This window comes from Trachemys scripta, chromosome 2, assembly GCF_013100865.1.
Source record: "Trachemys scripta elegans isolate TJP31775 chromosome 2, CAS_Tse_1.0, whole genome shotgun sequence".
In the NCBI taxonomy this organism is placed as follows: Eukaryota; Metazoa; Chordata; order Testudines; family Emydidae; genus Trachemys; species Trachemys scripta.
Window position 1 is genome coordinate 240,109,296 of NC_048299.1, and position 27,374 is coordinate 240,136,669.

A 27,374-nucleotide genomic window follows, 5' to 3' on the forward strand; every position below is an offset into this window, starting at 1 on the left:
ATCTGACCACGACATTAGAAACACATCTGTCAATGAACCTGGACAGTGGCCCACTGGGGAGCAAAATTGGTGACATTTTTGGTGTCTTTTGTTGCAAACAGATCCACTTGTGGAGTTCCCCAAAGCTGGAAAATGGACCTTGCAACATCTGCGTGAAGGGACCACTTGCAGTGGTTGATGAACAGCCTGCTTAAGCGATCTGCCAATGTACTGTGGATCTGTGGAAGGTAAGCTCCTTTCAGGATTATGGAATTGGCAATGCAGAAGGCCCAAAGTAGAATGGCTAAATGACAGCAGTGAAGATCAGGCTCCTCCTGTTTTTTTTACATAAAACATGGCCACTGTATCATTGGTCATAACCAACAAACCCCTTCCTTTGATTTGTGGAAGAAATGCCATGCAAGCTAACCAGATAGCTTGCAACTCCCTTACATTTATATGCAGACTGAGATCTTGGGAAGACCAGAGATCTTGTGTCTGTAGCAGACCCAAATGAGTCCCACCCCTCCACAACTAGTATGCTGGTCCGAGGCATCCATGACTAACGTGTGAGATTGTTGAGGCCGGGCAAAGGGAACTCCCTTGAAAATGTTGGCAGGATCTATCCACCAATCTAGGGAGAATAAGATTCAATTTGGAACGTGAACTATCATGTCCATGATGCTTCCTCAATGAAATACACTTCGGCCAACCAGCCCCATAGCTCTCTCAAACGTAACTCCAATAAATTTGTTTTTTGAACCAGAGATAGGATGGACTTCTCCATGTTGATCAGCAGGTCGAGTTCATCTAACATGGGCCGAAAAATGTCTCGCACAACAATATGGCTTCATGAGAGAGGTCCCTGAAAAGGGACAGGGAAGGGATCACTGCACTTCCACCATGTTAAAAACCTACCAATCTATTGTGACGTGAGCCCAAACGCATTTTGTGAGTGGTTTGCAAAAACTGGAGAAGGGACAGAAGACGCTCTTAGAACTGGTATCTGCTCTTGGCAAACACATCAAAGTAAGATCTTGAAGAATGCAGCCAGAGGCACAGAGTGGTGGTGGACGTCTCTTCTAGTGAGGCCCAAGGATCCTTTCAGTAAGCGTCATGCTGGAACTGAGGCTGAATCCAGGTACTGGATGCAGGTTGGTGGATATGACTAGGCTAAGACACATAGGAACTCACTTCAGAATCCAAGGGAGAAGAAATGTCAACAAAGGAGGAGCCATTGATACTGAAGAGGTAAGCGCAGAATCTGGAGAAGGGAGTCCTGCCGAGATCATGGCGGCTTTCCCCTCAACGGTACCATTTTGAACAGAACACTAACTGCTGCATCCCATGTTCCCACATGGTGCAGAGGTGAAGGAATGAGTGTTGGTACCTTGGGCGCCAGGCAACACTCTTGCATTGCCAGCGAAAGTGGTACTGAGAGATTCAACAACCCTCTCGCGACTGCAAATGCTTTGGGAGTAAACAGTACCAGGAAAGTGTTCTGGTCCTGTTGTACTGAAGCCTGAGGTGATAACGCTGATGGCACTTCAGGAGTTAATCTCAACAGGCCTGTAGTTGGCTCTGGAATCAATGAACTCCCTGTTTTGATGTATGCACCAAAGAGTGCCTCCTTTTAGAGCGCGCCCCCAAGTCCTTTGACTGCTTTGTCTCTGCTCTTGAGGTACCTGGTACCAAGTTTGACTTGCGGTAACTCTTCTTTGGCACCAACAAAACTGACTTACCTATTGGTACCAGCAAGGCCGGAGGAACACAGCTGACCGATGAGCTCAGCACCCAGAGTGGGGTGGATGGTTCAATGGAAGGCAGAGTGTTGATATCAACAACATGTACTTAAACCTGGCTGCCCTGTCCTTTTTGGATCAGGGCTTAAAACCCTTACAGAGTCTGCATCTGTCACTCACGTGGGCTTCCCCCAAGCACTTAAAGCAGCTGGGTCACTAATTGGTCACTAATTGGCAGTGGTTTGCCACAAGAGTGGCAAGCTTTGAAGCCTGGAGAGCACAGCGTAGCTCTTGGATTAGGACCAAATTGGGAATCAGTGACAAACTTCTAAACTACTAAATAAAGCTACACTACCTAAACTACACTAACTAAACTACAGACCATTAACAAAAATAGATAGATACTACTATCTATTTACAACAAAAAGAAGGGACTTGAAGAGACAAAAATGGGAGCTTCAACAACTGTCTTGGGGGTAGGAAGGAACTTGGGGTGGCTTTGCCCTTTATGCCTGCATGTAATACATGAGGCAGCGCAAGGCGCTCATGCCACCGGATGTGTATCATTAAGGGAAAAAGTTATCCAACAACCGCACTGGAGCACACATACACCTACAGTAGAATGTTCATATACAATCATTCAAAGAACAACAACAAAATACTGGAACTAATCATCAATATTACAAACATTATAAGATGAATTCTAAAAGTACTCTTTTTCTATGTTTTGGTTTATTAATATTACAGAACTCATTAGTTTGAACAACAAAATAAACACAGCATAAGAAATTATAACAAAACAAGCTGCCATCCAATATGAACCTTGGTATAGTTGAAATCACTTTTAGTATAACTATTTTTCTTCGATAAATCACTGACTGAACTTAAAATCTGCTATTATTCAGATTTCTACTATGCCCATCCCCACAGAATCTGGGTGCCCAAGAATATAAGCTAGTAAAAGAAAAGACAATGTGCAGGCTCATACAGATATAGGGCCAGACTGTGCTTGTGAGATCCACATGAAGAGGCCTCCCGTGCACTTACCTCCCCCATCCAAAGTAGAAGGGGGAGTCTGCTTGCCTTCACAGAAGCTGTGCCCCCTTCTCCTGCCACCCAGAGAAGCCTGTCCATAGTTCTAGAAATCGCCAAGTGAGGAAAGGGTGGATAGTAGGTGGAGTCACTTTGATTGTCCTCCAACTTCACCTAGCAGCAAAACCAGAGGAGAATAAATACTGTCAGAGCCTGTATTAATTTTCCTGTATTTCTTATATTAATTCTCCTTGCTCTTAAAGGGGAGTCTCAAGAACAGTCATTGGGGAGCCTTGACAGTGCCATGCTGTCAGAGAGCCACACCAGGGGACGCAAGCTACTGCAGAAATGCCGGGACTCCACATGGATGGCCCTCTATCCTAGGATGATAGCCAAGATCCACGCACGTGTTTGGGGATCAGCAAGAAGTGTGGGTCTAACTCATTTCTTCCAATGCAGGGAATAAACAGATGAATTCAGAGAAAATTCTGGAGAGGGAACTGCATGGATTTTCCTGGATTGCAGCTCAGTCCAGAACTGAGGTACCTTAGTCCTCACACTTGCTATTCCAATTCCAGGTTTCTCTTGACCAGAGATGACAAATCAGATCATATTCTACATGTGTAGTAATTGGGATGTGCACAAATGGGGACTACACATTTACAACCTAACTCAGGTCTCCAGAATCTAAATCCACTATCTTTCTATTAAAATTATTTTTTAAACCTTAAGAGTAATGCATCAAAACTTACAGATGTTCTAAAATTAAAACAGCAAGGATGAAGTTCACCCATCACCTTCCAAGTCTAATTAATCAACCTTTTGTATAGGGAACTCCAAATAGACTGGAGCAGATTGGAATCTATCTCCCAACTTGCATGCAGGCTGGGGAGCTGCACACAGTCCCTCTGAGGCTGCTATTCCCACTAATAATCACAGCTTCTTCACACGTTGGTATCACTTTTCTCTACTAGATCCACACAATCATGGTTCCTATAACCCTTCCAGATGATCCCAAACACACCAGCTGTGTGTTATATAAGAGGTGCTAAGATGCTGTATACAGCTGCTCCCTCTGTATGTTTCTCTCTCCACCAAGTAACAACACGTGGTTTACCTGGTGCAGTGGGATGCTGGAAATGGATTAATTTCACCCTCTATTCCAAAAACCAAAATCTGGCTTTAAATCCACGTGCAAAAAATATATATTAAACCACCAAGACAAGTTTGTCAATGGCATAACTGTTTTCAAGCCAGGTTCAAAGCACAGTCCCAGGAATTATCCCCAGGGCTTATTCATGCATCAAACAATACAGCAGTTATTTTCACTGTTTGTCCATTTGATCATTTGGGGCCCAATTCTGCTTTTTTGCTGACAGTACTGGCCAGAAATCAGCACTCATTACATTAGTGCAAATACAAAGTAACTCCATTAACTTAAGTGGAGTTACTCCAGATTTAAACTCATGTAAATAACTGAAGAATTTGGCCAATGGCAAAATTTCTACTGACTTTAACAGTAGAAACAGGCCCTATATCTTAAGGTATGACCCATAAGATTTAGAATGAAACTGAGTCTTCAAAATCAGTGAATACTTTAATTGTGTTCAAGAGGAACAGAAATATACAAATTAACATTGCTGCACTTTTAGTGCAGGTCAAAATTAATATCACTGAAGATTTTCATATACTAAGTACATTTAACTCAGTAAATAACCCACATTTAGGTATCTATAGCATATACTAAGCTGAATGAAACTAAGGGGAAAGCATTACCTTTGTTTTTTTTTTCAGTCCCTTGCCCCTATTGCCTGTAAAATCATAACCCAGCTTACACCATGGCAACAGTAATGGAAAATAAAGTTCATATTTCAACTAACAAAGTTTTACAAAATTTTATGCAGCAAAAATCCAGTTTTTGGTTTACTTTATTCCACTGTCAGAAACAATGTTTGACTTGCCTTTTGCATTTTCAATAGCCTTGTAATGTTTTGTAACAAAATGTTAGCTGTGAAAGAAGCTTGCAGTTTTAGTACTGCCAATAAAACACAAGAGTGCAGAAAAATTATTTCCCAGTAGTTAAAATATATATTTGGCCTAGTTAATATGAGCCACAGAGACATTCCTGTTCATCTGTGTGGTTCAAACTGTCACTGACTCAGGCATCTAGAACCTCTAAAATGCTGTGACTTTTCTTTGTTCTTCAAAGCCATGCAGTAATCATCATTCATTTCTACTGCTTTGATGGTTAGATAGCAAACTCCCGAGAAACCCATAGAGACATTAGCACATACTGCCGCAATGTCTAATAAGACAGCTATTTGCATAAAAGATCAGCCACAATTTAAAATGTGTTGTGATAAATGTGGAAGGGGAATAACAGATCTATATTAGCATGTACGAAACCAAGATTGTTTTCACAATTTAATTCCTTGGGGGCTGTGGCTCATCACCTTCCCTTGTAAAGAATTCTCCATTCCCTGAGGAAGTAGCTTGCTATGAGCCAGAGTTAAGCTAAAATATGGATTAATAAGAGATAATATTTATTATTTATGAATCTTGCTGCAGGAATGGTTTCAAACGTAACCATCAGATCAGATTTCTAAAAGGAAAAAGTCTGGAACCTTTCTGACTCATGAAATACTTTGAAGCGAAAATTGTCACCCCTATTTAAAACAGAAATATTTCACTCATAAATATATCTATTATTTCCCAAAATAATTCACACTGTTTAACAAAGTATGGGCTCATTCCTGCTTCCACTGTACTCAATAGCAAAATTTCATTAATGTCAGTTGGTGCAGGATTGAGCCCCCTTTCTTGTGTTTCTTTATTTAACTTGAATTCTGCACAATCATAAAGTGCTGTACGTACTCTAAAGCCTGTGTAGGTTCCTGGAATTTTAATGACTATATACCATTTAAAAACTATCTAAAAGGAGTTTGTCACTGTTCTTTTAGATATTGCTAAAAAAGACTTAAAGAGTAGTTTCAGGTCATGAGAAATCAATGTGAGCTTTCTCTCAGCTTCTACAAAAGATGCTTTTTAAGAAAAAATCATGTACAAGTGATTTGAATAATATTTTGTTTCTTAGTTTGTTTTCGGGTTTTTAAAGGGCAATTTTTTCCTTGGTCTTTCCCCCCCCCCCTCTCTTTCCTCACACTTTGAGGGCTTGCACCACAAGAGGAGTGCTTTATCTTTTTTTCTCCAGTTCTATCACATCCTGATCACTATCTGAGATGAATAAGTTGCCTCTATTACCCTCCATTGTCAATAATATATTTCTGATTTTGACAATTAATGACAGTTATAGACAAAGAACTTTTTGAATGTCCATTCAAGATCTGACCATGAGAGAATTTAACTCACTACATTTCTGTTTTACTGTTCATGGGAATTTCAAAAAACATTATTCTGGCCATCTAAGGGATCATACAGTCTCTTTCATTAATGGAACAGAAACATATTGTGAATGACTAAAAAAATTAATAAAAAATAAATATAGGGACTATAAAGCACATGGCACTGTGCTTTGTACATTTATGGTGCTATATGAATGATTAATAACAATAATAACATCTTAAGTAGGTTCCACTGTATGTACCAAGAGCTGCATGCATGCAAAATTCCATGAAAATGAGACTTTGTATTGAATAATGTGTTTTGATTCTTTAACTATAAAAGTTGTTTAAATATTAGTATATAGTATTTTTGAACATTAAAGATAATTAAAGGTTGAAATGTAATTAATAATTTGACAGAAGAGAAATTAAGAATTTGTGACTGAAAAGACTCCCTGCAGAATGCTAATGTTATGGGCCAAATTTTCAGACACTAGCATCTAATTTACACATGCATCAATATGGATACACTCATAATGGGTAACTGAATATCTATACATGTAGCTATCCATCTGCATGTACTACAAATGGATGCCACAAACAGGCAAGCACACTTTTTTGTGCAATGTAGGCCTATGTTTTCAAACTATGAAGGCAGCTGAAAGTCTTAACTCAGTCTATAACGCCGAGTCTGATTTAAAATCTATAGACGTCAATGGAAAGAGTTCCACTGACTTCAATGGACTTTAAATAGGTCTTTTGTCAATAAGTTGCATAGTCAGTGAATAACCACGGTTTTTTAATAGAGTTAAATTAGCCAAAAGAGGGAGGCCATAATGATCCATAAGTACAGTGGGAAAACATTGCTAGTGACAAAAAATTTTATACATGAAATAAGGACAACAGAACGAGGTGCTAAAACAAACCTCATGGTCAACTAAAAGTCACAGCTGTTGTCATTAACAACTCAGAACTTCATGGCAGCAACAGAACTAGAACTCATATCCTATTACTTTCAAACAGGCACCTACCACTTCAGACAAAGGAGAAACTCCATTATCTGTTAGTAATATTGTGCCTATCGCACACAGTAGAGCAATTCTGATTTTACCCGATAGGACTGGCACAAATACACAGCACCCCAACTCAATATTCTATATTCCTTAGTTCATTTCAAAATCCACAACAAATGAAAAATGAATTAAGTATCAAATATTTTTATTTTGATTCTTCAAAGAGTTTAAAATATTTTATTAAACACCTAATACTAAAGACAAGGATTAAAAATATGATTTTGATCATGTGAGAAAAAATATGATTTTAATTAAAATACAATCCTGGTAGGATTTAAATCAAGATGTTCAAATTTGATAAAAAAAGGGGACATCTGTACAAAAATAAATGGTTTGTTTCCACTCCCACTGAAGTCATTACTCCAGGGAGAATTCTGCGCCACTGTGCGTATTCGGAATTCATGTCCCAAACAGAAAAATTACTTCTAATTGGAGAAGCAAAGGAAAGCTGCATGAGCAGTCACATGCCCCTCCCCAGCTGCGCAGACGCATCGTTTTGTGCACCCGGAGCAGCCGGCAGAGAGATAAATCACCATGGAAGGAGGGGCTGGGGATGCCCCAGCTGGTGGCTCCTACCCAAGCTCAGCTGCTAGTCCCGGCTGGGCTTGGGTTGGGGAAGGACAGGACTTTGTCGTCCCCTGCAAGGACCGGCCAGGGCCAGGTCAGACCCACTCCCAGAAGCTCTGCGCACGCGCGCGCACACACACACACACACACCCCCTGCCGCTAATCGCTTCCTGCCCACATCACTCCTCAGCCACAGGGGGAGGGGTCACTGTACAGGGAGATGCTCCCCGCTCTACCCAACCCCTGTGCATCTGGATCCTCCCCATACCCAGACCCCGCTGGCCAAGCCCCAACACCCTAGACACTCCCCCCTGCATTCAGTCCCATGCCTCTCAACTCAGATCATCCCCCACTGAGCCCCTGAAATTGAACTCCCAACTGGATGAGTTCCACCCCCCTGCACCCAGATCACCCTGATGAGCCTCCCGCACCTGGACCCTCTCCCCACCGAGTCCCAACCAGCTGCACCCAGACCCCACTCCATCAAGGCCCACCCCGCCAACACCCAGACCCTCTCTGCCAAGTCCCATCCTCCCACAGCGCTGAGCCCCAACCACCTTCACCTGGATCCCCCTTCACAATCCCATTCCTCCTGAACCCAGAACTCCCCAAAGGGCCCCTGTGCATCCATTTAATAGCACCTGGGAGCTGCAACCCACATCAAGGCCTCATTGAGCTTTGTTTTTTCTGGAATTTACATAGATTTTGATGTAAAGATGGACTTTCATCTGAACAAAATTTTAAGATTCAAGACTGTGAAAATATTAATGCCTTCACTAGAAAAGATAACCATTTTTTGGTGTGGGGAAATAGCTACTCATGGAGGAAGTCCACGTAGAAAGGAAGTATCTGTTTCATGTGCAATAGTATATTATATAACATATCATATATCTATCTATACTTGTGTGTGTGTGTATATATATGAATGAAAAAGGCATTTTAATATGCTACAATCAGTACATTCATAAAACATATATGTACATATATATATATATATATATATAATGTTTTATGAATGTACTGATTGTAGCATATTAAAATGCCTTTTTCATAGTACTTCATTTAATATATCCAATAAAAATATGCTACTTACATGGAATTTGCATATAAGTAGTCAAAGACTTTGGTTCCATGTGAAAGAGGGGAAGTCTACNATGTTTTATGAATGTACTGATTGTAGCATATTAAAATGCCTTTTTCATAGTACTTCATTTAATATATCCAATAAAAATATGCTACTTACATGGAATTTGCATATAAGTAGTCAAAGACTTTGGTTCCATGTGAAAGAGGGGAAGTCTACCTGGGTTTCTATATCTCTTCTCACAAAGCCCCACAAAACATACGGACTCTGCAATCACACAAAGGAGGATTTTACCCCATCTCATGTATATGGATAAAAATTTGAATTTGAGTTTATATGAATAAAGTTCCAGTGCTTGTTATTGTCAGACACATACCCCAGATCCAGCAAAGAACTTCAACCTATGTTTAATTTAAGCATGTCAGTAGTCCCACTGGAGTTAGTAGAATTACCCAAGTTATGTATGTATCTAAATGCTTTGCTGCATGAGGGCTTAAGTCCGATATGACAGAGAAAGCAACAGTAACATTCTTTTTCTTACTGGGCTCTCAGTATACGTTCTGATGGGGCTCTCAATACAAGCTATCCTATATCTTAAAAATTTAGACTTCTGTTCAATGTAATATACTATATTCACTTAAAAATACGAATGTCTGCAATCAAAAAAGAATCTCTACCCTTCTGACACTAAAAGAAGGAAACCCTCTTAGGCAAACATACTGCAGAGGGTTTTAATGCCTCCCATTGTGTGGTAGTTAGCCTTGTCGATGTACAAACTACAAACAAAACACTGTCTTTATACCTGCTCTAGAGGGGTGATTATCTACTTGAATAAAGATCAGAAGCATATCTCAGAACTGGAAGATGGAAAGAATGCCAACAAATGAAGACAACATGGTTAACATATTAATATTACTTATTTTCAAGATGGTTATTTTAAATTTACCTTAAATTCTATAATTTTCCATTAAGATATATAAAATCAGATAATATTATATATGGTTTTCATCATCACACAACACAAAAATGAAGAACTGGTGGGGGTTTCTCTCTGGAAGAAAAATTATATGATATATATGACTACATGTGATATGTAATGCTAACTTTTTTTTAAATAATGTGACCTATTATGTACAGTATTTGGTATATAAAAGAAGCATTAAAAACAAACACAGCTGCTGTACTATGTTGATTGTGATTTGAGGGTAGATAAGGAGAGCAAAGGCATTTGTCACTCTTATACAACATGAAAATAAAGCATGCACCTTTTACTGTGCAAGTTAAAAGCTTATTGAGTCAAGAGGAATGACTGGAATCAATTATTTGTTCTGCCTCAGTGATTCAAGATATCAACAGCAAACAGTCTGCAGTATGGTTGAATATAGGCACTTTCATTCCCACTTTGATCCTTAACATCCACACCTTCACCTTTTATTTCCTTTGATGAGCTAGGGAATCATTTAAATTAAAATTACCATGCTATAGGTTGTACATCTCAAATTTCAAAATTAACTACATTCTTCTAGGCACTCTACTTATAATAACTTAAGATTTTACAATTCATGTATTAAATAGAGAATCATGTTATTTCATTGGTATCTTACTCCATGATATCAAAAATGTTATTTTGCTCTGCTCCAGTATTAACTAAGGGGCAGCACAACTCTCTCTACTCTGCTAAAAGCCAAGGATAACCCGTCTTCTCCCTTTCCCTGGTTTAGGGAAGTGCTGCACATTTGCCCCCCATCCTAGGGTCCCAACAGGTCAAAGTTTAGTTTGCTTGGGTGCAAACTTTAAAATATTTGGATTTAAGTGTAAGCTTCATTCTGAATTTCCTGCATTTAGAATGTTTGATTTCGGGATAGTTACAATTTCCCTTTAACAAACTGATCCTGAATTACTGATACTTATACTCAATCTTAACTTCATTTTAATGTAGCGATTGTCCGGGATAGTGGAAGGAGAAGTGAGAGTCTCAGTAACTGGACCTGTCCATCCTGGCAGCCCACCATAAATTGGAGGCTGGGAGATCTGGAGAAAATACCAAAATAAATAAAGCCTCCACCCAAAAGCTGGAAGTCAGACAAATTTGTTTCTTTGGTGAATCCTATCACCACAGTATGATGAAATGTCACATCACCACCACCACCTGTCATAATGATCAACAAAACTGGTGACCAACCTTTCCTATTTTGATTTTCTTTAACCTTTCCTATTTTGATATTTTTTTAATCTCTGTCTCACTTGGTACATAGAAAAAAACGGGCAAAGGCTGAAAGCAAGTTACAAATGACAGAAGCAAAGATAATTGTAACACTTCAGCAAAAATGAATTATTAGCTCCATTTTGAAAACTAGTCTTTGAAAGGAGTTAAAAGATAATCTTTCCATCCTATGTTCAGAATGAATGGATTTTTCCCCTCTCCTGAAACTACCATAACTCAATAAATATTAAATAAACTGATTTATGAATGAAAAAAGTTTCATGGTCCTTTGTTGCTCCTCATGTTGTGCATGGTATTCAGGAGAGTGAATTAGCTTATACAAATATTTTACTCACAGTAAATGAAATAAGTGCATGAATAGTTTTAATTTGGATTTTTTAAAAAAATGATTAAAAACACCATAACCTGTTAGGGTATGTCAATACAGCAATTAGGCAGGGTCCCAAAGCTCAGGCTCCAGCCCAATCTTGGAAGTCTACTCAGCAATGAAATAACCCAAGCCCCAAGAGCTCGAGTAGGCTGGCACAGGCCAGCTGCAAGTGTCTAGCTGCTGTGTAGACATACCCTTAATGTTCTCAAATAGAGATCAGAAGACAAAATGAACATACACAGGGGTGAAAGTAACTTAAAGGACTTACCGGTACGCCAGAGTCCTGAGCGGGGCATGGCCTCAACCAGAAAAGGTGTGACCTCAACCGGAAGAGGCGGGGCCTTTCAATCACCCCGGAGCTACCAGCTGCAGAGGCGGCTGGGAGCCCCAGGGCTCAGGGGTGAATTAAAGGGCCCAGGGATCAGGGGCGAATTAAAGGGCCCGGGGATCCTCGCAGCAGTTCCCTGCGTTCCTGCCCTGTCCCCGGCCCCGCGCTGCTCCAGAAAGCGCTGCAGCCCCTGGAGGGGGGTGCGGAGGGCTCCGCATGCGCTGCCCTTGCTACACTTCCAGGTACCTCCCCCAAAGCTCCCATTGACCGTGGTTCCCCATTCCCGGCCAATGGGAGCTGTGGGGGGCGTGCCTGAAGGCAAGGGCAATGCACAGAGCTCTCTGCCCCCTCCTGGGGGCCGCAGGGACGTGGTGCTGGCCGCTTCTGAGAGCAGCGCAGGGCCCACGGTGCCAAAGGGTGCAATCCCACGGGCTGGATCCAAAGCCCTGAGGGGCCGGATCCAGACTGCGGGCCATAGTTTGCCCACCCCTGTCTACTGCAAAAGTGAAGGCCATCCTTATAGGCGACTAAGGACACATCTACACTGTGGGGCAGGGTGGTAGTGGTGAATATCAGTGTGCTTCCAAGTGCGGCACTGTAACTCCCTTGTGTTGACACTGTGGGTGCAAACTAAAAGGTTCTTAGGTCGCATTTAGATCATTCTGTTTAAGGGGATTATATAAATGTGAAGTAGGAACCTTTTAGTTCACACCTGCAGCATCCACACACAGAGGAGTTACAGAGCAGCACTTTGGTGCACACCGCTAGTCACACTCTCAATCCAAACTGCAGGGCAGTGTAGACATCCCCAAAGAGACTGGTCCAAGATTGTGGAGCTCATGATGGCAGAAACTGCCTCAAGACTCACTATTTTCCAGTCCAACTGCAGGTCACACTTATTCTACTCTGCCTTCATAAACAGTACCAGATAATATTCTAACTTTATAGAAACAAAAGCAAAAATTCACTACTGGAAAATTTCTCTCTGTGGAGAAGATTGCAAATGGAACCTCATGACAGACGATATTCAGTTAGTTTAATTTATCCTTGGAAAGCACTCAAATACCACAATGAGGGGCATGGTATCAAAACCAGAACAGCATATATAGAGAAAAGAGATGTAAGCAGAGATATGCACAAGTTAAATTGTACAGGGACTTAAAGGCAAGGACAAGGAGAGTAAATTTTATACAGAAGGAAATGGCGTTGGTGAAATTATCTGAAAGGGACCGATAAGAATGGAGCAGTGGGTAGAATTTTGGCAACAACATTTTGGATGGATTGAAAGGGGCAAGGCTAGTCAAGAAAACCAGTCAACTAGCTACCAACTATTTCATGGCAATGATGGTGTCTGAGTTCTTGACAACAGACCGATAGATTTGCTGCAATCTGTGGATGCACTGAGCTCTTTCCTGTATGAGTACAGAAACATACTGTTCCTTAGCCTTGAAAATTACTTAGGGAAATGGTGCAAATTCTATACAGTCCTTCTATGGTCAAGACATAGAATTTAACACAGTCTGTACAATACACGTTTTCTGTGTACAGTATGTGGCAGAATGCAAGTGCTCTGAATTCTTGACTCCATTATTTTGTTCTGCATATATGGTTATGTTTTAGTACTCTACCCACATTTAGATCATAATTTCCATGGATATATATAAACTCACAGAAAGACAAACAGGCTCTCTTTACATGTAGAACTGGAAGAATTCATCCAACAGCTTTGCTTTGTAAATCATTTCAGATCTATTCTATTAAAGCCATAAAGGATATTAGCAAGTGTACTGGGACCTTTTGTATGAAGTTATTATGCTTTGTTACTTTAAGAGGTTACTAATATTATTTAATCTCATGGAATACTTAAAAAAAGCTACTTCCAATTTAAATTACATTTTCATCTCTAACTAATGGCTATACACTGATTTTCCAGATATTCCTATACCTATCTGGCCTGGTGGTTTTCTGCATTGCTTTCCTAATTAAATATCAAATCATGTCCTATCTTTCTCAATAAATAGGTGACAAGTTAATTACAGTAGTCAGAGGATGCAGTGTTCACCTTTCCCTCTGCAAATTACAGAAAGATGTTTATAATGTTCATAATAGTTATATTTGAACAGTATATGCAAAAAACCCCACATGAATACAACATTAAAACTGAGGGCCAGATCCTCAGATGGTGAAAATCTCAGTAGCTCTGTTGAAGTCACACCAATTCACACCAGCCAAGGATCTGACCCTCAGATTTCAATCAAACAAAAGTTAGAGAATGTACATACATATAATTGCAGCAACTTCCATTACACATTCACACACAATATAAGGAGACCTGCTATACATGTGCCTCTACAGCATTAGAAAAAAAATCACCAGCCTGGCAGCCTTCTCATCCTGCTCAATTGAGAACCACATCAACAGGCATAACAAGCTCATAGGGGTAGAATATGGACATCCCAAGATCCTCAGCCCCGCTCCCAAAAGCAGCAAGTGAAAGCAGAGACAGTAAATCAGGGCCTTCCAGCCAACAAATTCTAAGCCTACCCTCCCAAAAGAGGCTTCACAGTTCACTGACTTTGTAATTCTCTCTACTCTGAATCTTGAAAGGTCTTTTTTCCCCCTTAGTTGCCATAGGCTCTTGACACCCTCTTCATTCCACCCCCTCTTAACTGTGCAAACCTCCATCTGCTCAACCTTACTCTCCCTGCCTATTATGCATCTTAACCTCCTTCTCCTACCCCTCACCCACTTCTTTTCCCATTCTATCTCCCTCTCTCTTTACCCACTCCCTTATTATGCCTCTCTCCCCTCTTCCCCACTTCAGACCAAGCACAGCACCACAACCAAAACCCACTCTCTAGAAGGCAGGTCCTCATTTGGTGTAAGTCAGAATAGTTTAATATCTAGTCAAAATTCACAGAGCACTACTGATTTCAATTGAAATACACCACATTACATCAGGATTTGGCCCAGAGCTTCTGGAACATAAATAAGAACATATTAACAAATGTTTAAAAAAAAAAAAAAAAGACATTGGACTAACATGATGTTTACCTGCCATCACCCTGTCCATTTTGCTTGCATGTTTTATCCTTTCTCTTACTTTGTCTTTTTGTCTCGTCAGATTGTCAGCTCTTTGAGGCAGGGATTGATCTTCCTACAGGTTATACATTGACTTGCTTCCTTATTGGGATCGTTGGGTGCTACCTCAACATATATATTCAAAACTGTTAAGTGCAGTTCCTTTGTATTATATGATAGGATGTAACATAAATCAATGTTGCGTGATCGTGTCTGCAGCCACACTAGCTTGATGCTCCAAAGCTAAACAAGAACCCATTCTGGGTAACTAAATTCTATCAATGCAGTTTCAAGCGGAACGGTCTTTAAATTGACTTTAGTAGAAGTGAAGAAAGGTGTTCTTACTCATCATAGTATCCTATTCTCACTCTAAGCTACTGAAGTCAATGGAACTACTCATAGTACATAAGTTAAGCATGTGCTTACAGTTTTGCAGGATCGGGGGCCTTCAACAAAGTTTTTAGGTAGTGTTGTGTCTTTTAAGACACTCCCTTGTCAATATGAAGAAACCACAGGGATCACAAATAAATGTTTTTACTTAATATAAAACAGGGTTTTGGAGCGGAGCCCGGAGCTGGAGCGCGGAGCAGCAGGTTTTTGCCTAGAGCTGGAGCAGAGCCGGAGCACAGCTCCAAAGCGGTAACAAATTTGCCAAGCCTAGCTATGTAAATACGGCCAACTCGGACTGGTTTCACATGGTTTTTACAACACAAAACACAGTGAGCACCACTAGAGGGGTCACAAATTAATTATAGGAATACTACCTTATACCCTACACTAGAGTCTTTAAATTACATGATCACATACTATTTTTTCCACAGGACCCTTTCTTCACACAGTGCACAAAATGGATGGTGTTTGCTGAATGAGCAGCGATTCAATATTTTGTTTGCTGTTCTGTGTGTGACCTAGGTTATTTACTGCACGCTATTCAAACCCTGCTCTGAAGGCAGCAATATTAATTTTGTGCTGGGGTTTTATCTGGTGCTCATTACTCAATATCTGAGTGCTTCACAAACATTAATTGATTTTCATGACACCCCTGTGATGTGAAGGTATTATTCTCATTTTACAGATGGAGATCTGAGGTATAAAGAGATTAAGGTTAGAAGCGTTAACTAATTTTGGTTGCCCAATTTGAGACATCTAGGGCCTGACTTTTGAGAACAGTTAGCATTTACATGTTCAAAGCACAGTTTCCAATTACTTCAGTTACAGTTGCAAGTGCTCAACAGTTCTGCAAATCAGATTCTCAAGCACCCAGAAAATGAACAACATAGTTAGCCGCCACCTGTGAAATGTTTGGTTTGAGATTTGCCTAACAAAACACTAGAACTCTGTGGCAGAGGCAGGGATAAATCCAATTCTCCAGGGCAACATTTAACCTTCAATTAAGCATGAGCTCATTCTTTCTCTTCCTGAAATCCCTGCCTCATTCACTACACAACTTCCATTTTTTGCCAGAGCATGGTACATCCTGTAACACTGAATAAGTTAGGGTCCTGTGGCAAAAATAGTATGTGATCATATAATTAAAACATGCATCATAATGCATACTCACAAGGGGACTAAATTAAGGTTGCATAAACAACCTTAAATCTGGCATTTACTAATTTTGTGAGTGCTTGACTTTGCAACCTTAACATTCTTTTAATGCAGCTTTTTGGATGTAATTTCTTAAGTTTTTAAAGAAGCAAACTTCAAAAACAGAAATTCCATCAGGTGGCATCATATTCATACACACACGGGTCATCAGCCGGGCTGGAACTTTTAGATCCAGTACACACTTCTAACTCTTGAGACAGCATAACAGACAGCAGTAAATTGTCAGTCTCTATGTAGACCAGCAACTAGGTGGGACGAGACACACACGTTGCCAGTGGGGTTCAAAGCATGGAGGTTCTCATCACAACAGATATAAGAATTTTTTTTAACATGGGCAAAGCAACATATTTTCCCCTGATCTTGTTCTCTGAAACGGCTCAACCTTATGTTGAAGTCTACACACACACAAAAAAACAGCCTGAAGCAGGAAATTTCAGTCCAAACAGGTAAGTTTAGCAAAGTTATAAGCAACTGAAAACAGGGTCTGCCAATGGGAAGAGTCAGGCAACCTTAACGACAAGTGGCAGTAACAATTCAACCTACAGTGAATTTAATGTTAACGTTGAGATTTCAAAAGTCAAAAAATTAAATTGCCTGTTAGGCACATGATTTCCAATTTCTGTCATACATACCACATGAAAGGAACAGCTCTGTTTTCTAAGTAGGTACCATTGTTACATAGTCACTCTTCAGAGTAGAGTTTTACTTTAAGGTGAGATTTTAACAGAGCTGTAGATATGTGGTATACTGAACACAGAAATGCAGCAGTGGTTTAAAAACAAACCACATTTAAAACAGGAAGTGAAGAATAACAAAATCACTTGAAATTGTAGTGGAGATAAAGTGAAGTCAATGGGACTAATCAACACAGGACGTTAACTATCAGAAGCAATCATCATGGGCCCAGTTATCTTTTTTCCTTATTTATACCAAATAGCACAACCCGAAAGAAAATAATGATTGAAACTTGGAAATTTTTTTACACTTTCCATCTGATCAGTATTTCTACTATATTAAAAATTGAACTAAGAAAGCAATGTTTGGATAATTCAGAATGTAAAAGGATTGTTTTTAAATAGATTTCAATGGAATTACACCACGATTTTGCCCAATAGTTAGAAAAAACTAACTCACAGATGGCACTCCCTACAGCTGATAATAAATTGGCCTAAATGAATAACAATGTCTTCCTTGTTTACGATATTGTCCTTTCCAGTCTACCTTCTGGATTTCCTCTTCTCACTGCCATTCTCCACATTCATCTAGCATCCACCTTTGCTCTGTCCATTCTCTCAAACTTTTCACTTTTGGTACAAGAACTTTGTCTGCTGTAGGTTCTGCCATCTGGAACAATCTTTCTGTATCTATTCAATTTGCCAGCTCTTCATCTATTCTCTAATCTAATTTTATCATTTCTTTTCTGACTATGCCTCCTTATTCCTCTTTACCTCTTTTATTGGACTTAGACACTGCACAGTGATGAATTAAAAATACTATCACTGTTCTATGTTTGAGATTGCAAGCACCATACAGCAGAGATCACGTCTTCTTTGTTTTGTATAGCACCAAGCACACTGTTGACACTCAAATAAATAATAATTTATTCACATACTGGTCTGCATTTAGCTCTGCAAAGAGTCCTGGGATATATAAGCTACACAAAATAAAGCTGCATAGTACAACTGGAATAGATGGTTAGCTAGGTGAAATCAAGAAAAATAATACTAAACCTACTGCTTAAGGAAATCCAGAAGAAATGTAAAACAGAGAAATTAGCATCCTCCATTTTAAGAACGCCTGGGGTAAATGTTTAGTCAATCCTCTGAATTACAGTGGTAGGGCTACATACAGCTAGTGAAACAAAAGCACCTGGGGTGCCATGACATTTTCTCATGACCCGCAAACATAATTCAAACTGAAAGAGTAAAAATGTATCTCTAATCGTAGGCAGTTGCAGACAATTTTAGGATACTAAGGCTGCATTCATGTGGGTCCTTCCTAAGAAAACACATGCTAGGGCTTTTTCTTCTTCTTTCAACCTTTGCCACAGACCACCTACGGTAGGTTTGTCATTACATGAAACAAAGTTCCTTTATGAATGGCAAATGACATTTAATTTCATTCCTTGGATTGGGTTTCTGTCTCATCTTCAGCATTAGAAAAATAACTACTCACTCATTCACATGTCAAAGAATATTTCAACACCAAAATTGCATATTAAAGAGCAATAACATGAATTGTGTTTCTTCATCTTCTCTACCAACATTACCATGCTGTTTATACAGTTAGTGCATAATACTGCAATGATATACGAGATCATCAGTATGGTGATGTGAAAACAGTTTCAGTGTCTGTGATTGATAAAGTGTGGAGGTATTAAAACATTAAAAAAGTTAATCTTTGTAATAATCTCCTGCAAAGTTTTTATATTAATTTAAAGCATCGATCATTTTAATATTTAATCATTGTAGACTTCATTTGAAATGAAGGTATCCATAGCATTGAAAAGCACTTCATTTTTTATTTTAAAAAATGATTGGTTGTATATGCTTCATGTAATTCTCTTTTTTTTATTTAGTAAAAAAGGGAACCTGTTAGCAAATGAAACATTATTTACAAGAGAATACCCATAACATTTTCAGACAGGGATTGTGCCAGACAGAACATATACATTTCTGTAGTTTCACAACAGAAAACACAATCTTGTTTCTCAGAAGTATGTATGTACTGTGGTGTATGTATGTTGGTTATTTTGTTGTGTTGGTTCCTGGGGGGGTTTTGGAGGGCGAGGGAAGTAGAGATAGCCAGGGTGGGTGAGACCTACACTATTTGCATGCCACTTTCTTTATATGACTCATTCAGATAATACTTTATATATGTGATATAATAGGGAACAAGGGCGGTCCACTATGGTACTCACCATTATAATCATCCTTTCCCTAGAAATACTCTTTGTAACATTCACCATCCTAACTTCAAGGATGGTTCATAAAGGCACTGCAAAATATCCTATTATAAAAAGCGTATTCTCTGTAATTAGGAACTTCTGTTGCATAGTAAAATATTTTTAAGCAGTTACTATGAAAATTTATCCCAGACAACCAAAAAACTTCCCAATTCCTTTTCTGAGGAAAAGGGATGATTTTAACTACAATTCAGTGTAAATTGGGGGGGAGGAGGGAGGTAAAAGAGAAAATACTATTTGTCTAGTTTATTTTTAAAGTTTTGCTTTTAAATAAATTTAAGTGACCAAGAATTGAGATTCAAAAGCAAAAAATACATAGCAGATCTGCAGTACAACGTTGTGAAAGAAAACAGGCAAAGTGAGTGAAATAATATCTTTTATTGGACCGACTTCTGTTGGTGAGAGAGACAAGCTCAGTGTAAGTTTGAAAGCTTGTCTCTCTCACCAACAGAAATTGGTCCAATAAAAAAAATATTTCCTCACCCACCTTGTTTTTCCTATATCCTGGGACCAACCCAGCTACAACATCGCATGCTATTCGAAAACAGTAAATCCTACAAGCCAATCCACAATTATGGCGTCAAAAGGCTTTGTGGTATTGCAGACTAGTACACAGGCCTTGTAGGGACATGTGTTCAAATCCTGCCTTGGATCAACAATTACTTTGATTCGCTCTTTCTCGTCCATATCACAAAGCTAGCAAACAATCTGGCATTTTGTGCTTGAGAAGCTCTAGAATGAAAGAGGAAGAGCTTCAGTTCAGAATATAAATAATTTGTCAGAGGAGTATGAGGGAATTTGCATGATGCATGCCCCAACCCTAGCTCAAGTTAATATTATTAGTCTCTTATTTTCAATAAGCACTAACCTCACTCAGGATGTTGTATAAAGGTATACATCTGGCTTCAAGTTACAATTTGCCACCATCAGTTTTGCAACCAGAGCTGTGAAGCAGCTAAAAAACAATACATGAAATGTGATAAATGAATTCATGATTTGACACCTGGGCTGCTCCCATCACAAGCAGTTCATGGATAGTAGTATTTAATATTGAACTCCATGAAAATAAACAAACTTACTTCCACTGGGAGATATATTACCAGTTTCGGTAGTATTCTCCATTTAAATAAAAACAATATTTCTCAAAGCACTATATCCTTAAAGCACTTTAAATTTTTGAAGTTTTCTGTTTTCAGCAGCAAACTAGTTATTTAAGACGATTTAAAGTCTAATTTTGAGTGGCTTTGTTTCTACTGAGCAGGCTCACGTTAATAAATCTAAATGCTAAGAGAATTCACTATTTGGTAAGGAACAAGGATATAGGGGAACAATGGCCATTTCCCAGAAATGCAGAATAACTCCCAGCAGAATGATCATTTGCAAAAGCGAGCCTCGTTCCTCATCTTCCCTGTGTTCATGTTTAAAATACTGACCTGGGGCGGTGTTATCTCTCTGAGGGCTCCACGTAGGCACAAACCACGTCCTCCTAGGAGGGTAAATTGTACTGATTCAAGATCAACGCACTCATGCCGACCCCAGCGTCTGCCAAGGAGCGTCTTTTGGGAACAACCCCCCCACACCCCCACCCCGCAGGGCCTAGTATGTTTGGGGGAGATGAAGTGACTCTGCCAACGATCCCCTTTGAGGAGCGGCAGCTAATTCTTTGTAAGCATCAGCCACTGCTGCAGCCCTTAAAGGCCCCAGTCGCCACAGCTCCAGAGCCCGACTGGGGAGAGCCGCGAGCTGCGGGGACGGCCCCACGCAGGGCAGCGCCCACACCTGCTGCCTCCAGGGCTGAGCCGCCGGGGCCCCTGCCGGAGGGAGTTACGGTGAGGGCGGGGTGCGAGTGTACAGAGACTGGCCGGGTGAAGGCCGCGGGGTTAGGGTGACGCAAGTGGAGCGGGTGGGCGCGCTGCACCGCCAGGCAGCCTGGACCCGATCCGTTCCGGGCACTCCACGCACCACCCCCTAACTGGCACCATTTCCCCCAGGGGCTTTCCTGCCCGCAACCAAAATGGCCTCCCCGAGCAGGGAGCCGGGGAACGTCACTTCGCCTAGATTGGCAGCGCACCTGGACCAATCGAGGAGACGAGAGGTTCTGCTCGACCAATGAAGAGAAGGCAAAGGTGGAAGAGGACGAGCCACCGATAGCGCTGGCCACGCTCGTGCGATGATCTGCTAACGGCGGCGGGACTCGCTGGGTCGAGTCCGCCAGGTGAGGTAACGGCCCTGGGGGAAGCGCAGTGACAACGGCTGCGGCTGGGCCGGAGCGCGCCCTCCCCCACCCCAACAACGTCAGCAGCGGCTCGTACCTCCTGGGCTGAGCGGGCGAGCTCCGCCTCCTCCTGCCGCCGCTGGGCGGGCTTCTCGGGGTAGGGCCTCCCACTGCAGCGACGGGCGAGCCCAGCCGCTCCGCGCACAGCCCGGGACAGCCCCACCGCCGTCTGCGAGGGCAGCCTGGCGGTGGCGGGCTCCAGCGCCCCCGGCCCAGCCGCAGAGCTAGGCGGGAGGTGCGGGCTCCTGTGTCCCCTTGGGGAACCCAGCCCCCCATCCGGCCTGTTGGGTGCTCAGCGAGGAGGCCTCTCAGGGCCCTCCCGCTGAACGTGCACCTGCAGGCCAGGTGCGGGCTCCCCACCAGCAGCTGCGCGCGCGCTTCGCAGGTGCCAGTTCCGAGCCCCGTGGAAAATGTGGCCTCTTCGTGAATTAGATGGGTCAGTGCTTTGTACTTTATTCTAGTTGTAAGGTACCTTGTAGCTCGCTGGCTATGCAGTGCTCGCCTACCTGCCAACTCTGCCTGCTTACCAGGGATCATCCCTATTTTTTAAACTGTTCTTGGTGTCCAATGTAGTTCAAAGTCATCCATATTTTTCTTTGCTAACATCCTTATTTATAGCTTTCTGGTGGTGGCAGGTATGTATCTGTTGTGTTTATTATATAAACTGGATAGAACTATAAATACAACCTTCTCCATCCCCCCCCCCCCCACCAGGCCAACCTGATTAAAAAGCCTATTTCACTGGCATGTTAGTTGAGATCCTGGCAACACAAATTAGGAATCTGTCACAGTTACGCCTGTTACTTTTTTTATTGGTATAGGGCCAATAGTGCTAGGTCTTTTTCAAACATATATTTGGCCTGGTCCACACTAACCCCCCATTTTGAACTAAGGTATGCAAATTCAGCTACATTATTAACGTAGCTGAATTCGAAGTACCTTAGTTTGAACTTACCGCGGGTCCAGACGCGGCAGGAAGACTCCCCCGTCGATGCTGCGCTGGAGTACCGGTGTTGACGGCGAGCACTTCAGAGATCGATTTATTGCGTCTAGACAAGACACGATAAATCGATCCTAGAAGATCGATTGCTTACCTCCGGGTCCAGCGGTAAGCAAAGTGTTGACCTACCCTTTGTTTTGCTTTGACATAAAACAATAAAGAGCACCCACACTCAGGCTCTGAGCACTCCACCAGTTATTTAAAATCACAAAAACAAATACACAGTTCAGTCAACTCATAATTCAGTGCTACCACTCCCGTACATCAACCTATACTTCTGTGTGGAGACCTAAAATCAAGGTTTTAAAACTGAGATTCTAAGACCAGAAGGAACCATTGTGATTATCTGGTCTGCCCTCCTGTATTGCACAAACCATAGAATTTCCCCCCAGTAAATCCTGCAGCAACTTCAGTAACTTGTGGTTGAATTAGAGTGCATCTTTTTTAGAAGGACATTCAATCTTGATTTTTAAGTGATGTTGATTTATTTACCTCTGTGGAGACCACTATATGCCTTTTCTGTTTACAATTCCCATGCCAACAATAACTGGCTTCTTTGAACATAGGTAGTTCACTTAATATGCTGTTAAGTTTCGTTTACACTTTACTGTATATGTTCAATGTATCTTAATTACATCTTTTATTCTGGGAAAGGTCTATGTACTGTACAGGAGGTCAGACTAGATGATCACAGTGGTTCCCTTCTGACCTTCGAATCTATGAATCTGCTGCTGGCGCTATGAATAAATTTCATAACTTATGTATATTTACAATATTTCATTAACTTGTCCATTTAATATCCTTAATTGATAAAGAACCATGAGTGCACATTTAAACTAAAAATATTTGAATATTTGAGATTCAGTTAAACCAGAGAATGTTTGTGCAGTTGCACATCCAAATACAGTATGTATGTACAGTACATGGAATCATTCACATATACTGCATATTTACTTGATTTTGTAAGCACTGAAACACATAGTAGAGAATAAGCACATATGGGTATCTGAACCCAGGCACCTTGATACATAGTTCTGAGTGATCTGAAATGGTGCTGAACACAATTTGTCCTTGTCTGAACATGCGGCTAAATTGAGTTAAGCACCTATCGCCAGTGGGTCATTTTTTCCCCAGTGGAAACAAACTTTGTGTGTTCCCAGCAGCTTCAAAATAAAGATTTGCTTTTAACTTACCACATCTGCATCATATCTCCACTGGAAGGGACTTACATTACCCATTGACAATTTTTTCCACTATCTTCAACTTCTCTTTCCTTATACAGGCCCAAGTCCTTCTAAGGAAACATTATTTGTTTCTATTGTCCAGATTCTCCTGTGAAACAGGCACCTATAATAGTAAAAGGTTCAGAAGTTTAAGATTTTCAGATGAGAAGAGTAGCATTGGGTGGCTTCCTGTATTTTGCAGAATGCCAAGCAGACTGGTGGGAATCTGTGTGTCCAGGGGAAACTGAAGTGGTCCAAATTCTGTCTCTTAACGCTTAACAGACACCATTTCTGAAAACGTATCCCACACTGATACCATATCAATACTTTATTAGTTTATAAAAGGGCAAGAAGTATTGTCATTGAGTTTCACACCATACATCAGTTTGAAGTCATGCCCATTAAGTATGTGAATATACGAGAAATAGCTTTTAAATTTTCAGATTTGTTACTGAAGAAATCCATAATTTGTACTTCATCTCAGTAAATTGTCAGAGGTCAAATCTGTTTTAAAACACACGTCTACAGTCCTGATTAGGAATAAGATAAAGTACCTGTAGGTTGATACTCTTTAATTAAAAATACATGTTATCCTAACTCCCTAACAATATAATTATCATCACTATTTAAATCCTTGTGCTTTTTTTACTTTTGTTTCTAAGGGTGGGTTGGCAGTGGGGGAATTTTTTAAGTGATGATGAAAAATTCTATATTGATAGGCCTAGAAACTGAAATCCTATGTGAATGGAACATGTACAGTATAGACAATTACAGAATAAGTTTCTCTACACCACCCCAATCCACCAATGTTTCTCACTCCTGATCTGGAGGGTAAAGATAATTCTGACTCCATGCCCTTTCATTTCCTATCCTTTGCTCAGAGTCCCAACAGGGTGTCAGTCGTGATAGATGATGGTTTTGTGATATGAACACCTGTCCATTGGGAGCCATACAGGGACCAACTCATTTCATGCAAGCCACTGAAGAGCCATCAGATGGTAATGACTTTCAGTCCCTATTGACCTGGGCCAATTTGAATCGGTGATCTAGGGGTGAAAGGCTCTATATTCCATTACCAGTTTTCTGAGCCATCAAGTCTACTCCATTCCACCCCCACTACTTCTGTACTGATGTACTTTATAGCATTTTTCTAAATGCTATCATCCATACAGATGTCTGCCGTCATTTGTTGATACAGTCAATCAATACTACATTAAATGTTACTTTTCAGTTTACCCTTAATTATCTAAAGTATATGTGGTATTTTCATTATTTATATTACTCTGCCATTAAATTATGCATTCCAGATTAAAAGAATAAAAGGCTTGTTTACATTATTATTATTATTATTATTGCTCTGGCATCAACTTTTGGATTTCTGTGTAAAGAAATTAATCTCCTTTCGGAGGGGGGAAATGGGGAATGACAAGCACTAGCTCCTGCTGCCTCTGGGACATAATTATGCTCGCAAACACAAAAATGGAAAAATCATAAGCTCAACACAGTTGAGACTCTTGAAAGTTTCATCTCAGCATGAAGCTATGTTTTAATTATTATTTTTGTCTGCATTGTTCAGCTTGTCAGTGCACCAACTAGAATAAGTGCTTATCCTAGTTAATTCTTCATGAGGCTTATGTCACTGGAAGATGCTTTTAATTTATTTTCTTCCCTTCCCCCCACATTTAATCCAACACTGACAAAAAGGTTATCTATAAACATTAAACAAAGGGACTTACTGCTTTAAACTCCCATTGACTTCAATTGATTTTGGCTAGGGGGAAGACGTATGCTGTGGATATGTTTGGTAGAATTTACAAATTAAACTTTGTGTTCTAATGTATTAAGTTTTCTGTATGGTAGGGAAGTTTTGTTTTTACCCACTGAGTTTAGACTCTACCGCTAGTCAATTCTTAGAGTGCTGTATATATATTTACTGATTTCCCCCCTAAAATTTAATGAGGTCAAAATCTCTGGAGTATTATGTGATACTTTTCCTCCAGTGCAATCTTTGGAATTCTAAGGCTCTTTCTACAAGAACTATTATAATTATTACACCTAAATGAGATGATTTATGACAGGGTTATATCTGCAGCATTTACAGTAAACGCTTTGTTATCCAGAATGTTGGGGAAATAGGAGGTGCCGGTTAGTCAGAAATTCCGGTTACCTCAGAGTTATACTAGTTTGGGTATGGGTGGGGGCTCAGGGCTAGGGTGCAGGTTCTGGGAAGGAATTTGGGGACGGGGTTGGGGTGCGGGAGGGGTTTCAGGGTGCCGGATACAGGCAGCACTCACCTCAGGTGGCTCTGCGTGCTGCCTTTGCCCGCAGGCGCCGTCCCTGCAGCTCCCATTGGCTGCAGTTCCCAGTCAATGGGAGCTGCGGAGGGGGGGCAGCACACAGAGGCCCCATGGCCATTCCTCCACCTAGGAGCAGCAGGGACATGTCACTGCTTTCGGGGAGCCACGCAGAGCCAGGTGGGGAGCCTACTGGTCTCACACCAACTGGACTTTTAATGGATATCAGAAACGCTGGTTTCTAGAGCTTTCCGGTTGGTAAAATGCCAGATAACACAGCTTTTACTGTATTTAGATAATGCCTTAATATGACATATTTGGAAAAACTGAAATTTTCTATATGGTAACTTGTGTTAATATTTCAAAAGCAATCAAGTATAAGAAAAAAATAACTCATGTAGTTTTGTCATTTAATATGAGATCAGTTTTATTTATTGTTTCAAAAACCTGGTAAGGTTCCTAAGTGGCAACATAAGTTACCTATTACAACATTTAAAAAACCAAGGTTGAAATCCTAGTTCCACTGAAGTCAATGGAAGTTTTGCCACAGATTTCTTTTGGGGGAGGATTTCAACCCAGGTACTAAAAAGCAAGAAAATAAATAGGCCTGGATATCATACCCACCCTTATCTAACTTTGGGTTTCTGTAGAGCCTATCAACATACTAACATATTTTCATCAAATATAAATAAATATTTAATCACAACATAATCATAGCTCAGACCCATCGAGTATTATGTACTATTGTTAACTTTATTTCTATATCAAAACATTTTCTTTTAATGGATGCTCTTAAAAGGAAAATATCAGTTATATATATATATATACACACACACACACACACACACACACAGATAAAAATGTTAAAAGAATACTAGTAAGGTTGCAAAGTCAAGCACTGAAAAATTAGAAAATTACAGATTTAACATTGCATGTGCAACCTTAAGTCAGCCCCCTTGTGTATATGCATTATGATAGTCATTGATCACATGCTATTTTTTCCACAGGACCACCTCCTCATTCAGTACACAGGATAGCTCATTAAATGAATATTCAATATTTTGTTTATTTTCATTTTTCAGTGTGTTGGCCCCATGCCTTATTTACTACATACTGTTCAAACCCAGCTCTGAAAACAGATTAATATACTCATCTTTTCCATGGCACTCATCATTGGTCTCTGAATGCTCC

The 27,374-nt window shown here is 40.5% G+C and overlaps 1 protein-coding gene across 12 annotated transcripts in view; it reads right to left on the minus strand.

Moving 5' to 3' along the window:
• TRIQK (triple QxxK/R motif containing) overlaps positions 1-21,791 on the minus strand; it is an 89,781-nt gene extending 67,990 nt beyond the window's left edge. The window contains exons 1-3 of one of the 12 annotated variants that reach the window (XM_034763269.1): positions 21,463-21,697; positions 20,825-20,877; positions 2,769-2,927 (exon numbers count right to left, since the gene is read on the minus strand). The gene's annotated coding sequence lies outside the window, so the exon portion shown is untranslated. The other 11 variants (XM_034763264.1, XM_034763270.1, XM_034763262.1 and 8 more) reach the window with 11 other exon arrangements.
• Positions 21,792-27,374: the final 5,583 nt, after the last annotated feature.